Source organism: Ochotona curzoniae, unplaced genomic scaffold (assembly GCF_017591425.1).
Source record: "Ochotona curzoniae isolate NIBS_2020 unplaced genomic scaffold, NIBS_Ocur_1.0 scaffold_2453, whole genome shotgun sequence".
NCBI lineage: Eukaryota > Metazoa > Chordata > Mammalia > Lagomorpha > Ochotonidae > Ochotona > Ochotona curzoniae.
This window is the reverse complement of record NW_024467094.1, coordinates 23,691,145-23,705,875: the sequence shown is the minus strand read 5'-3', so window position 1 is coordinate 23,705,875 and position 14,731 is coordinate 23,691,145. Positions and strand designations below refer to the sequence as shown.

Genomic DNA, 14,731 nt, shown 5'->3' with positions numbered 1-14,731 from the left:
CTGCAGTGAGGGGATGTGGCTGCCACCTTCCTGTTTCTGGTCCCAGGTGGCTGTGGGAGTTATGGACTGTCTGGCCCCAGAAGTGCTGTAAATCATCCACAGTCACAGACTGCTGGGCGGGCTATGGGGCGCCTGTCAGTGTTTCTCCCCCTGCCTTCGATGTGTTGCAAAGCTGACTTGCTTTCCCTTTGCTCACCCCTAAATGAAAGTTAGTTCTGAGTCAGTCCTGTTTGGTAGGAAGCTTCTTGTCCCTGCATGCCATTCTAAAACAATGGTGCTCACAGAAACAATAGGCTCCACACTAAAGTCATGGCATTCTTTGACTACATGCACACCAGACTGAAAAATGAAGCCTCCCCTGGGCTGCAGTCCTGACAAGTCATCGCGAGCCAAGCTGTTTCCCCTCTCCCCTTCTCGCCTGTGCATCGTTTTGTTCCTTATATCGTGCATTAGGAGTAGCTTGGTGATCATGGACTTCGGCACTTGCCTGTAGTGATCCTGTTCGTATTTTATTCTTCACACAGAATAGGAAGGAGATTCGCTTGCTTTGCGCAGAGGCTGAGCCACAGCAGGAGAAAGCAAAGCCAATGTGATTTATTGAATGAAAGCACTGGACAATTACCAACAACTTGTTCCTCTGCTGCCTCAAACAGTCTCAACTGGTAAGTCAAATCTGTTTTCTCTTCGTGTGAACGTGGGGCTTGCTTGATCACCAGTTATTTTTTTAAACGTTTATGTTGCTGTAGTTTAAATGATGCCAACAAGCTGCATCCTCCAAACTTAGCTGCAGGCAGTCCATAAAGAACTCACATACATGCAGTGGTCTGCAGCAGCGAATCCAAGTCCATGAGGGAGTTAAGCTGGTGGGGTAGAGGGGGGCTCATGTCTGTTCACTGAGCCTTTTGTTTGCAGGGCACTGAATCACGTTAACTGCTTGCATAACTGATGAGCACGAGCTATGAAAAACAAATTACTGTTTTGTTGTATGAAATAATTTCCAGGTGGTTCCCAAGTACCTCCAGAATACCTGTTGGATCAGGTCAGGATTGAGTCCCATTCTGCTGATAATTCCGAAAACAAAGCCAGACACACTGTTGTCTTTAATCCAGTGTGCAGTCCAGGCATGCAGAGTAGACTGCCAGCATTCTGTCCATCCTAGGTACAGGAGCCCATAAATAAGACCATGACCAAGGGGCTGAGGACACTTGTCAAGGGAGTGCAACAGACATGCATTTGAAACCTCGCTTGATCCTCTGCCACTTTTGCATCTTTGTTCTTTCAATCCTTTCTTTGTTCCAGTATGATATATGGTTGGTAGCATGCTCTGGGCTCAAAATGGGATATCCTAAGTGTCCTGATACCCATGCTGACTGTTGACCTGACCAAGACCATGGGGAATACCATTAGTAATGAAATCAAAGATGAGTTTTCTTAGTGCTGGGTTCCAAAAATCCTCTCCCTCCCCCATTCACTTGATTTCCTCATTTTTGTAAATGAGTTGTAAGCTAATCTCTGCAAAGAGTAGGCAGAGAAAGATATTGCTTTCCCGACTACCCTCGGCCTGTCCCACTAGTCTTCGTAGTCTTTCTTTGGTCTGGTTACCTACAAGGCTTTCTGACAGTACCAATCCATCTATGGTGGGCTCAGAGTCCATATAAATGTCATATTGGGTTTAATATCTTTGGTGCACTCTATCTGCTATATATCACCAGCCATACAGGAGAAGAAGCTGTGGCCCCGGATGCTGACAAAGATAAATGATGTTAGAACAGGGCGCAGCATGCTTCTTTAAATAAAAACCGAAGTTAGGAAATCTGAGAGAGGTGAAGTTTTGCCTGGTAGAAAGGGTCCCCGAGCCACTTAATCACAAAGGCAGGGGCTCTGCTACTTCACAATTAGGGTGTGTTAATAGAAGGCAAAATTTTCTCCTGGCAAGAGGACTCATGAGAGATCAGGGTAATAGGGTGATTGTGTGGTTCCTAAGCTGAGTGTTTGGGAATGTCCCTTAGCCTCCCTAGATACACTTCCTTCTATTCCTTCCAAGCCTGGCTGCCTCAAAGAATAGGTGCTAAAGTAATTTAACATGTTCCTGAGATATCATGATCAAGATCATTGTTCATGCACTTTAATCCACAAGCCATTTATCAGGAAAGCACAGACGGGTATGCACGAGGGGATGAGCTTGCCTTGCCCCATGGTGGAGATACACATCACAGTGCAAGCTTGGGGATTAGATAGGGAGGCCAGAATTGAAAAGAGGCATTCAGAAAATAAACAGGTTATGGAAATCAGGATTGCGTTCAGTATTGGTAATAACCCATTTCCTATGCCTATCACTCCAATATCCTAAAACTACTAATTGTTTTGAAACAAACAGGTAAATGTTTATCAAAAGGTAATTCAGATATAGAAAAAAAAAACCATGGATAGAATTTTTATCAACTTTCACTTAAATGAACTCCCTGCAGAAAGAATTAATAGCTCCAAGTTTGCTATGACTTAATAATTTCTAGAAGGCTCATTTGTTCCCCCATATACACACACAATTGTATTACTTTTAGGATTAAAATATCTGAAAATATTTCATCAGATTCAGTTAAATATTGCTGTCTTTTATAAAATATAAACATTTAAGAAAAACAATAAAATATTGATAACTTTATTATAAGTGAATATATTACATTTTTATCTCGAAGCTACTCAAAACGTATTGAATTACTATTATATTAATTATTCTGCTTTCTACTTACTTCATACTTGGTCTTCCAGAGCATTCCAGTTGCCTTTAGAGCAAGTTACTTCCCATCCTTTTATGGAACATTTGGATTAGACAATACCATCTTAATTTAGTTGTAAGTCCGTGAATTGCCAAAGGCCAAAGTATATTCTATTCTAAACCCATTTGTCCTCCCATTTGTCTCTCTCATAGTTTTTTAATTACTGGTGAGACTCTGGCAGACTCAATCAACCAACAGGCATCACAGGCAATATCCTGAGCTTTTCTGAGCCCTTTAGCCCTGCCATCCAATCACTAAGCAAGTTTGGTCTATCTTATTCCCTTCATCTTTTGAAGCTGTACAGCCAGTGGTTCCTTTTGCCGTAAGTCGTGCTTAAGGTTACCAGCTCTCTGTGCTTTTTAAAATGTCATTCTTTGTTCTCTACTGCCTCTGTTCTCACACCTTTGATTTCTAGCAATCATCTGGCTGCTACCACACTGTCTAAAACTGTAGGTGCAACACTTAGTTTTTACTTAGAATTCTCTAGAGTTCCTGTAATGTATAAGGTTTATATATGTATTCCTTGTCATGGCATATTGGCCCTGCACAGAGTAGCACTGCTGCCTCCTCAAGTTTCCTTTCTTAAGTCCTGTCCTGCCTTGTGAAATGTTACTTCTGTCACAGCCAAGAGTGCCATTAGGGTTCCCACTGGAATTGGCCTGCCAATACCACCTTGACCTTTCCCATCTTCATACCCTAACCTGGGCTGTCATGCCCAGAATGCCTTTTTCTTTCATTCTGTTAGTTAATTACTCAATTTATCATTCAAAATCCCTCTCTGGCATCGTCTTCTCTGTGACTGCATCTGATCACCCATAAGGTCAATAACTCACACAACTCTGTGATTTGTGTTCTCGGCTTTCAGATTGACTGGGCAGAGAGTCCCAAATCTGCTCTTGAGTGGAATCCCAATTTCTTAAGTGAAGAGAATAGTCCTTTCGAGGCACACCATGTGGTGCAGCAACATTTAAGCTGCCGCTTGGAATGGTTGCATCCCTTATCAGAATACCTTGTTCAGGTTCTGGCTGTCACACTCCCAATCCAGCACCCTGCTTATATGCGTGGGCAGCATTTGATGGCTGATGTTCTTGGGTATCTGCCACCCATGCAGAAAAACTGCATTGAGTTCCAGGCTTGAGCCTCACCCAGCCCTGGGTGCTACAAGCATCTGAGGAGCGGACCAGCAGGTGGAAAAACTCTGTCCACAGATCTCTCAATCAAAATGAGCATAGGTAAATGATTTTTGCAGTAGCCCTTTCTTCACAGGACTCTGCTGGGATTCAGTAAACCAGCCCAAGTCAAGAAAGTGAGCTGAATGCTTATGCTGCTCCCTGCCCCCAGACTCCTGTGTTGAAATCCTGACTGCGAGAGGTGATACTATGAAATGAGACCTTCAAGAGAAGATCCAGTGGTAGGGACAGAGCACACATCACAGTGTCCTTATCAGAGAGCCCTCAGAGAGCTGACCAGTCCCTTCTGCTGTGTGAGAACACAGTGAGAGAGCTCCATGCATGAGCCAGAAAGTAGGCATTCATGAGATATGGAGTCTACTGGCACCTTGATACTGGATCCTGCAGCCTCCAGAACTGTGGGAAATACATCTGTGGTAGTTATAATCTACCAGTTGATAATATTATGCTGTAGTAGCCCAATCGCACTTAGACACTGTTCTACCTAGTTCCTAAATCACAGGAACTGCTACAGAAGTATACCTATTATGACTAGTCCATGGTTTCACATAATACACTATTATTTCATAACTAAACAGTTGCATGCCTGTCTTCCTTTCTAGCCTATGAGCTTCTTGGGGACAGGCAGGATGACCAAGTCATTCGAATTGTCCTGGAATTTCCTTGGTTTTAAGTACTGAAACCTCTCCATCTGGGAAGTCCAGGTAAAACCATGATAGTTGTTTACTCGACACTGGGCTCTATTTTTGTTAAATGATTGATTATTTTCATTTTATTTGAAAGGCAAAGAGACAAAAAGAAACACATTAACAGACAGAGCTGCCATCTGCTGGTTCACTCCTCAAGTGCATCAGGCAGGACTGGCCAGGCTGAAGCGAACAGCCTAGACTCCATGGTGGGACTCCTACATAGTGGTCATTGACCCAAGTGTTTGAGCTATTCTCTGCTGCATTCCCAGGGTGCACATGAACAGGAAGCTGGATTAGAACAGGAACTAGGACTCAAATCCGGCACTCTGATATAGGATGCAGGAGTTCCAAGTCACTTCTAAGCTACTGTACCAATTGCCCAGGGCCTGGACTCTTATTTTTTGACCTTTGAATTTGCAGGATCTGCCACCACAGACAGACAGGTTTCGAGTAGATTATTTCTACAGAATAAATGTTGTCTTTCCATCTTCTTAATCCTAAACTTTCAAGCCACAAAACACACTGTAGTTCTTGCAATGGAGTCTCAGCTTCCTTTTCAAAGCTGCTGTGTGAGTGCTGTGACAGTGCTCACAGATGAAAGAACCCGGACTGGCCAGCCTTTAACCATCAAAAGCACACCTGTCATGTGAATAGTAGGTGGAGCATGGGAGGTGTCATATGTTCTCTGTCATTTGAAGGGTTAGTTGAAGCCTGAAAGTCCCCTAGTCCTTGTCACCGTCGGAAGTACAATCTTGTCCTAGGCAGTAATGTTCCCGTCACTGAATGGATCTGTCTGCCCAGCTGTCAGAAATGTGTTGTGATTTCCAGTATGCTATCCCCTGCAACTGCCTTTCATCCATACTGACTTGGAGTGTGCGTGAGCATGTGTGCGACAGAAATATACCAGCAAAGTTTCACAAGCAGGCTCACAAGGAAACAGGAACTCTGGGCAAGCCAGAATTCATCCTGAGGGCAAGAAGCCCAGTGTTCAGGGCCAAGACCTAGAAGCAGCAGCGGACAGGCAGCCCGAACATGCTCCTTTAGGAATAGTGCTAGAGCAGCTGCTAATTGCACAGGCTTGAAGTCAGAGTTCAAATCATGCTGCTCCATGTACTGGCTATGCAATCGCAGACAAGGTACCTAACCACTCTGGACCTTATTTCCCATGTTGTAAAACAAGCACTTACTGCTGGTACCTGCTCTCAGACAGGATTCTTCTGTTCTTTCACCCTATGGTACCAACGCTTGAGGTAAAGCCACTGTGAATGCTGTATCTGGTACTGAGAGATACAATAAGGACACTGCAATGGAGGAAAAGGAAAATGAGGCAAGGAAGAGGGAAAAATGAATGCAGGAGATGTGCAATTCAAACAGCTTCATGAGAAGGCACTCTTGTCTCTTTGCCGATAATAGGCTTTCTGCAGAAAGCACACAGGACAATCTGCAGATGAGAAATGGGGAGGAATCTACTGGCTGCTACTGTTCTCTTGCCTCTCATTGGTCTAGCCTTTTCCGTTCCCGGATACTGTAACTGAGTTTGTCAGGGAAGCTACCAGGAAAGCAGGAACTTCCATTGGTGTAACAGGGTTGGGGGTGGGGCAGCATGTGTGAAGGAGGCCACATCACAGCCTGTGTCCCACTGACTTGGCTGCTGGTGTAGGGGGACACGATGGTGGCACAAGCTAAAACCCTAAAGCCCAAAGAAAAGGTGACTGTAGACCAATTCTGCAAGGGCATCTTTGTCCACATGCTACTCTTGGCATTTTAGAGCTGGACTCCCAGTCTACTGGTTTTTCTGTTTTAATTAAAAAGTTTATTTTTTTTGTTGACTTTAATTTTGCTTGAAAGGCAGAGGGATAGAGAAGGAAGAGTAGAGTTATATCTTCCATCTATAGATTCTCACTCTCCAGCGCTGCTGGGCCAGGCAGAAGACAAAGGCTGGGAACGTACCCTAGGCCTCCCAAGTGGCTGGCGGAAACCCAAGTACTTGTGTGAACACCTGGTCCTTTTCCAAGGCATGCAGTGCCGGAAAGTGGAATCGGGAGCAGAGTCTAGACAAACTGGAGTGACTCCACTACTGGATGCAGATGTCCTCCGCTGTGCCCAGAATCTACTCCTAGGGCAGGCTTCTTTACAGCTTAGCTGTGTATATGCACAGGGTCTCCAGAAGTCTCCACAGTGTCTCTGACACCGCACTGCAATACTTAAATGTACAAACATTTCTGAAGACTCTTGATTTCTTAAAACAGTTGTGTTTTATTCACTTTTTCCCCTCTAAGTAATCTTTTCTTATCCTAGTTTCCAGAGATGTTTTCCCCGGTTTTATTCTAAGTTTTATAGTTTTATCTTTTACACTAATTTTTGTATATGGTGTGAAGCAGGGGTTAGGGACTGCTGGGTGTTTTGTTTTATGGAATCAATGCAACATTCTAATACAAATTGTTGAAATGAGTTTCTCTATTGAATTACATTGATACATAGCACAAGTGACTGGCGAAGATGCTATTTTATACAGGTAGACAATATTGACAAGGAGAGATTGTATCCTGGGAGCACTTTTCTAGAAGACTTAGAACTTTGTATTTTCTGGAATCAGGTCCACATTTGTGTCAAATGCTAATTTTTCCATAGTATAAATTTTGTCTGATATTGTGACATCAAAGAAATCCTCAAAACCCAAGAATGACTTAGCTGCCAAGGGGTTTTCTGTGATGTTCCTGTCTGTTCAGCATGGCATTAGAGGAAAGTCTGGAACCATAACAACATGAAATCAGAGCGGTCTAGAGGTTGGTAAGGAGCTAGGAGTGTGTGGAGTTGTGTGAGCTGGTGTGGCTCTGCTAAAGGGTGTCCTCTCGGTCTTACCCTCCATAGTGATTGAACTCTGTGTTTCACAGGAACACAATTAGCAACGATTCCCCACAAGGGAAGATTTACTGTTCTCTACATTTGACAAAATGGAGGTAACTAGCAGAGAAAAACTAAATTCAGTGCCTGCATTGCAATCCCACATTGAGTGCTGCAGCCCTGCAGCAGCCATCCGCACAGCACACCTCAGCGACATCTGTGTGCAGCTTATTTCTGGGCTCTCATTCTACCTCATTCCCCACATCTCTACTATTATGGTTTTGTCTTTATAGGATTAGTCTTTTTTTTTTTTTTTTTTTTAAAGATTTATTTTTATTATTTTTTCATTGGAAAGGCGGATATACAGAGAGGAGAGACAGAGAGGAAGATCTTCCGTCCGATGATTCACTCCCCAAGTGAGCGCGACGGGCCGATACTATGCCGGTCCGAAGCCAGGAGCCTCTTCCGGGTCTCCCACGCGGGTGCAGGGTCCCAAAGCTTTGGGCCATCCTCGACTGCTTTCCCAGGCCACAGGCAGGGAGCTGGAAGGGAAGCAGGGCTGCCGGGATTAGAACCGGCGCCCATATGGGATCCCGGGCGTGCTAGGTGAGGACCTTAACCACTTGCGCCACCGCGCCGGGCCCATATAGGATTAGTCTTAACAAATCCTTTATGTATTAATACCTGTAACTTGTAGAAAGGCTCGATAGAGTAGTGTGTCTTCCAACTCGTGTGTCTTTTCAGACATTTCCCCTTCGAGTAAAAGTTTTAGAATCACTTTATTGGTTTCTCCAAAAGAACAAACCTGCTAGAATTTTTCTTTTAGTAAACATTTATTTGCAAGGCAGAGAGCGAGAACTTCCTAGCCACTAGTTTGCTCTCTCAAGAGTCACAATGTCCAGAGCTGTGCTGGTGCCAAGCCTGGAGCTTCTCGTGGGTCTTTCAAGTGGGTGGCAGTGGCTGAAGCACTTGGGTCATCCTCTGCTGCTTTCCTAGGCACATCAGCAGGGAGCTGCAACAGCCAGGACTTGAACCAGCTCCATATGGAAAGCTGGTACAGCAGGTGGCAACTTTACTGGCTGCACCTCATAACTGCCCCCCTCCAAAACAAAACTTGCTACAATTTTGACTGAAACCACATCAATATAGGTAAAATTTGGAGAACTGATACTTTACTAATTTGTTTGGTCTACATACAGGTATTTATCTGCATATACTTGGGTCTCATTTAATTTCTCATTAAGATCATAGATTTTTCAGCATATAGGTTTTCATATAGTTTGTATTCTATGCATGCCCTAGTAGACTTTCTGTAGATTATTCTACATAAACTGTCATGTCATCTGCAACTAAAAATTATCTCATGCTTTTCACGTGTATGAGGACTTCACTGGGTAGACTCTCAGTACAGTTAGAAAGGCCAGCATGGGCATCAGGGCCTTGTTTCTGATCCTAGGAGGAAGTCCTGGTACCATTCTGAACGCGGTTAGCCACAGGTGTCTGTAGACTGTCTTGATCAGGTAAGACGTTCCTGTAGATTCCTGAAAGGTTTTTGTTTTTTGATGACTGACATTGCATATTGCTAATTCAAATGATTCTATCATGATAACCATAAGGCTTTTATTCCTTTAAGGTCCCTTAATGTAGTAAATTGCACGGGGTAGATAAATGTCATACTAACCTTGCTTTGCTAGAATGAACTGATAGATATATCTGCTGATACTGTGCTGAAGACTTTTGTCCCCTTGTCGATGCCTTTACTTTTGGTTTTGATATTGGAACAACACTAGCCTTAAACATTCTAAAATGTGGATTCATTTATGTGGAATTGCTATAAATTATTGCTTAGTAAAGGATCACATTCTGACAAACATTTAAACAATTTTATTAGATAGTTATTTTCCATGATACAGTTTTCGGGCCATAGGGATTCATCCCTTCCCCTGACTGCAGTAGTATAGTTCCTCAGTAAAAGTTACAAGCTTAACTTTCTGCTATTCAAATGCATCATGGCATGGTAAGCATAGAAAAAGGTAGAAAATTTAGTGCTGTAATGTGAAGATCTATTTGTAAGTTTCATTTGGAGTCCTACTTCTACCTAGAAGTGGAGTTGCAGGATGCACAGTATCTTTACTTCTTTGGATGCTAGTTTCCCTTATTCATATATAAATTCATATATTCAGTTCATATTTATATATATGAATAAACATATAGTGTTTTGCATAATAGCTGTCTTATCAGAGATAATACTTATTTGTCTTTTTGGGGACTGGATTACTTTGCTAAGCATAATGGTTTCCAGCTGGCATCATTTTGTTCTAAACGGTAAGGTTTCATTCTTTATGGCTGCATAGTATTCCATGGAGTAGATCTACCTCAGCTTTCTGTTCATAGTAGTGTTTCTATATCAAGCTATTGCAAACTGCGCTTTGGAATAGGGTAAATTATTAGGATTACAGATAATATAAAACTAGTCAATCATCTCCTGAACCCTGATTCTGTAATTTTGGTGCAGAGACCACTTCACTATCAATAAACCACATCAATCCTTTTCCTTGATGGTTTTCTGAAGCAGGAAAAAGATCTTTCTTCAAACTGGTTTAAACTTTACTTACCAAAATAGTTAACAAAACAACAAGGTTGTTCTATCAGTCTTATTTTTACAGCTGCTTTCACTGTGGGGTTGAAGAACAGAATAAATCTTAATTATAGAACCTGTTATGTTTAGCATTTGAACCAACAATGACTGGCCTCAGAGAGAGGACATCCAGATTTAACACAAGTTTTTCTGTCCCGCCTTTTCCTGAATCTCTGGGTCTATTTTACTCCTTAATTATATTGGACATCTAATTCTTTTTCTAGCTTTGTTTCAGAGAGTACTGCTGCTATCATTTCCAAGACTTTTTTTAATGCATCATTTAGGGATCAGTCAGAACTCGAGCAAAAGTACTATGCACTTTCAAGCTGAGTAACAGGAGGCCATCATAGGGACAATTTTACAAGAGTCGGAAAACTAAAATCAGTAAGGAACATTCAAGCTTGAAAGAACAAGAGGAAGGAGCAATTTCTGTATCTGTAATGCAGAAAAACGCAGCTTCCTGGAACAGGATACCCACAAACGTAGAGCCGATGGATACCACCTTGCTTTCCTTCCTTGTTTTCAGTGGGTGCCTCCCTCGGTTAACCAATTGTGAGTCTTCTGGTCCATGAATCAGGAATATCTTCCCATTTATTTAGATTGTTTCGACAATAAAGTTTTCAGAAATTCCTTTGTTAAATTTGTTTCCAGGTATTATAAGTACTTGAGACGATTACAAATGAAGTGTTTCTTCTTTTTCTTTTCATTATCCTAAAACAAAAAGAGAAAAAGGTAAGGCTTCACAAACAAAAGATAGTTAGGGCATCACGTTTGTATTGTCTTATGTCTTCTCTCCCACAGCTTTCATGATTCTCTTCCATGGACGGTGTGGATCTCTCTGGGTTTTTTGTACTTAGAGAACTTTTGTCCATTATTTCAACTTTCTGCTCTCCTTTCCTTCTGGCACTCCTGTTATGTTGATACACTTCACACTGTTCCACAGGCCTCCAAGGTTGCTCATTTTTTGACTTGATTATTCAGTTTTAAGAGCACAAAGTAAACCGATTTATTTATCTACAAGTTTTCACATTCTATCTTCTACCTGCTCAGATCTGAGTTCCCTAGTGAACGTTTCATTTTATTTGCCTTTTCAACTTAAGAATTCTTGATTGTTTTATATTTTATCTTTACTGATACTCAGAGAAGCATAATTTTCATAAATTTCAGACGTTTCCAATTTTAAATTGCCATGTAAGTATGTCCAAACACCTCATCATTTTCAGAATAAAATCCTTTGGACTGTTTTATTTCCTGTATGTGGGATCTATTTTTGGTTGAACATTATTTTAATGATATGATTACCTCCAGTTCTCACATTATAACACTTCACATAGATTTAGTTCTGAAAAATCACTGTTTCTGCCCTGGTGGCCACTAAAATATTTGTTTGAGCAACTTAGTAGCCAGTCAATACTGACTGAACAAATTTCCTTAAATATCTGGAACTGATAGATCTTCCAGTTTTTGCTGGGATAGATGTGAATATTGTGAATTAAAATGCTACAAATGCTACAAAGCTTTCGGTTTTCCCTGAAATAGACATTTCCTGAATGGTTGCAAGCTTTTGTTAATTCTGATAATTTTTGCTGCTATACTCATTGCTTTTATAGAGGGGAGGCTTTTTGGAAATGTTTGACATTCCCATTGATGTGCTGTTATTGTAGTCCTTTATGTGAAACATTTAGGTGTATTATATGTAAATTTTTAGCATTGTCTTTCATAAAAAAAGCAGATAGCTGAATGTATCTTGTTTTCCTAGATTCATTCAGTCTTAGCCCTAGTACTTCATGTTACATATTCATTTATGTAACTTACTTGTTCTACTCTTCCCTTTACTACTTGAAAGTTATACTGCCTACTTAGGCTTTGCCCAAAGTTACTATAAACAGAAAAATTTAAGATCATAGTTCTTAAGTACATACAATTTGGAAAAATCAGTGTATACAGGGTCTGCAAGAAGTTTGTGAAAATGTATATTATGAAGGAACTGCAAACAAATTTCAAAAAATTGTACCAAAATAAGCTTACCTTTTTAAAAAATGTTTAAATCCATAATTCCCCCATAAAAATTTAGTCTCACACATATAAATAAGGTGTCAGCAGTCCTGTGGCCTCTCAGTAACATCAAGATTCAGGTTTAGGTCTATCAATTCCATAGCCATCTGCTGTCCCTTTTCATCTTAAGAATCTAAGAGAACTTAGTTTGGAAGCATATTATAAGAGGAGCTATAGGAAGAGTTAGAAGAAATAAAATTCTTTCTCACTATGATCTCATCTGATACTTTAAAGATTGAGAAGAAAAAACATTGATCGATAAAAACCGAAGTGTACAAACCTGCTAACGAGTAGCCTGGAAGGAAGGGACAGCTGGAGGAGTATTGACAGAGAAAATCAACCTCTTTCGAATGAAGGGAACAGCTGGGAGATGAACAAAGACAGGAGGGACCATGGGGATAGGTGTCATCAGTTAAAGGGTCAGTCAGTGGAATTTGATCAATCGACAAGAATTTATTTTCTGGACTCCAGGGCATTGTGGGAGATACAAAAGAATGCTCAGTTATTTTGGGAATGATAATGATGTAGGCAAGACAGATGGCTTGAACTGGGGCATTAAAATGGCAAGAAACAGAAGGCAAAAAAAAGGTGGTTAAGGAACGCCCATGTGAGCCAGCTTTGCATATCCATCTGAAATTTTACTGGGAAGCAGTAAATCCTGTAAAACCCTAATGTTGCTATTAAATTAAAAAGATTTAGAAATACAGCATAGATAAACACACATGAACCAATGATTTGCATCATCTCTGAAGCATAAACACAGTGGTTTAAGCTTATGACAAAGACTGAAAACAATCAGTAACTCCTTCTGTTTCAGAGGAAACTGCCAGGAAATCCTGAAAGATCAAATGCCTAAGGCTATTTAACAATAGAATGAAGATGAATCTGTTACAATGAAAGTAAACAATGCTTAGTTGACACTAAAGGACATAGAACCTGATTCAGACACATGAAGAGTCAATGAACTGTATAGGCAATTGTCTACTGTAGCTCACGCATACTCATTTATTCTAAAGTAGTCATTCTAAAATACCTTCTTACCATAAACATTAGCCACTGCGTCTTCTTGTATCCTAAGCTCTTTACATATCTCGTTGCATCAAATTCTCATTACCATAATATACAGATGCTATTATTATCCTTGTTCATAAAGCAGAGCAATGAGACTTAAGTATGTTAAGTAACTTGTCCAAGATTAAGTTATTAGGTAAAAAAGAAAAAAAAAACATAATCTAACCCACCTTTCTTTTGCCATGAGAAACACATTTAAGGTGCCATGAATAAAAAAACTCAAAGGTTTAGCAGTCCTTACTCCAGAAGAGCCTACAGACTTCTTGGGAGAAGGATAGAGAATAACAGTACGTGATGCTTGTCATAAAGGTATACACTAGGTGAATGTGTAAAGAAACCATTCAATTGGTCTTGAAACATCATAGACCATTTGAACATAATCAATAATCACTTCCAAGCTGATGAGGCAGATTAGATGTAGCATATTTAAAACAGTTCACACCAAGACCTTGAGTTAGGAAACACTTCCAGCTGTCTGGCAAACTCCAAGAAGACTAAAATATGGTAGCCAGGAGTACAATAGGAAATGAGACTGGAGAGAGATGCAATTGGACAGGAGGCAAAAGAAGCTAGATGCTGGGGGGTAGGCATTTGGCCAGGTGGAGAAGACAACAGCTAGGATGTCCCACATGAGAGCACCTTGGTGAAACTCCCAGCTTCAGGCTAAGACAGATCCTGTGAAGCAGCAGAAATGATCCGACTGGCTGGGATACATGTGGGAAACAAGGGTGTTCCCTGGCTCCAATTTTCAGCTCAGCCAAGGCCTGGCTGTTGTATTTGGGGAGTAAACCAGCAGATAGGAGTGTTTCCTTGCTGTTCCTCCAAAACCCCTGCCCTTCCATATATGTGTCACTGCTTTTCAAGAAAACAAAGTCCCAGTTGCTCACCTTATGATCCAGCTCTCATGCTAAATGCCTGGGGAAAGCAGCGAAAGATGGCCCAATGCACCCACATGGGACACCTAGATGAAGCTCATGGCTTTGGCTTGGTTCAGCCCTAACTATTAGGGTGTGATCCTGTAAATGGAAGACTATCACTCTCTCTCTGTCTCCCTTCCTCCCGCCCTCCCTCTCCCTCTCTGTCTCTGTCTCTCTCTCACACACACACACACTCCATCTTTCTCTGTTAATCTGACTTCAAATACATAAATGCATCTTTTAAAGAAAGATTTCTGATTGTCAAAGGCACCAAAAGCACAGGCATAATAAACAAATGGGACTACATCAAACTAAGCTTCTGTGCAGCAAAGGAAATGGTAAACAAGGCAACCAATAGAATGGGAGAAAATTTTACACACACAACAGATAGGAGACTAATATCCTAGGTCTACAAAAAGTGTTAGAAACTCAAAAAGAGTAAAGACCATGTTAAAAATCGGGTGAAGGACATGAGCAGACCTTTGTCAGAAGAACAGATTCAGATGCTTACAGATATTTTAAAAGACACTTAGGCTCCCTAGCTAATAGG

At 41.2% G+C, this 14,731-nt stretch overlaps 1 protein-coding gene across 1 annotated transcript in view; it reads left to right on the top strand.

The window, feature by feature from the left end:
- Positions 1-537: 537 nt before the first annotated feature.
- The window catches only part of ANKFN1 (ankyrin repeat and fibronectin type III domain containing 1), a 140,040-nt gene continuing 125,846 nt past the window's right edge, over positions 538-14,731 (top strand). The window contains exon 1 of the mRNA XM_041001153.1: positions 538-662. The gene's annotated coding sequence lies outside the window, so the exon portion shown is untranslated. The remainder of the gene's footprint in view (positions 663-14,731) is intronic.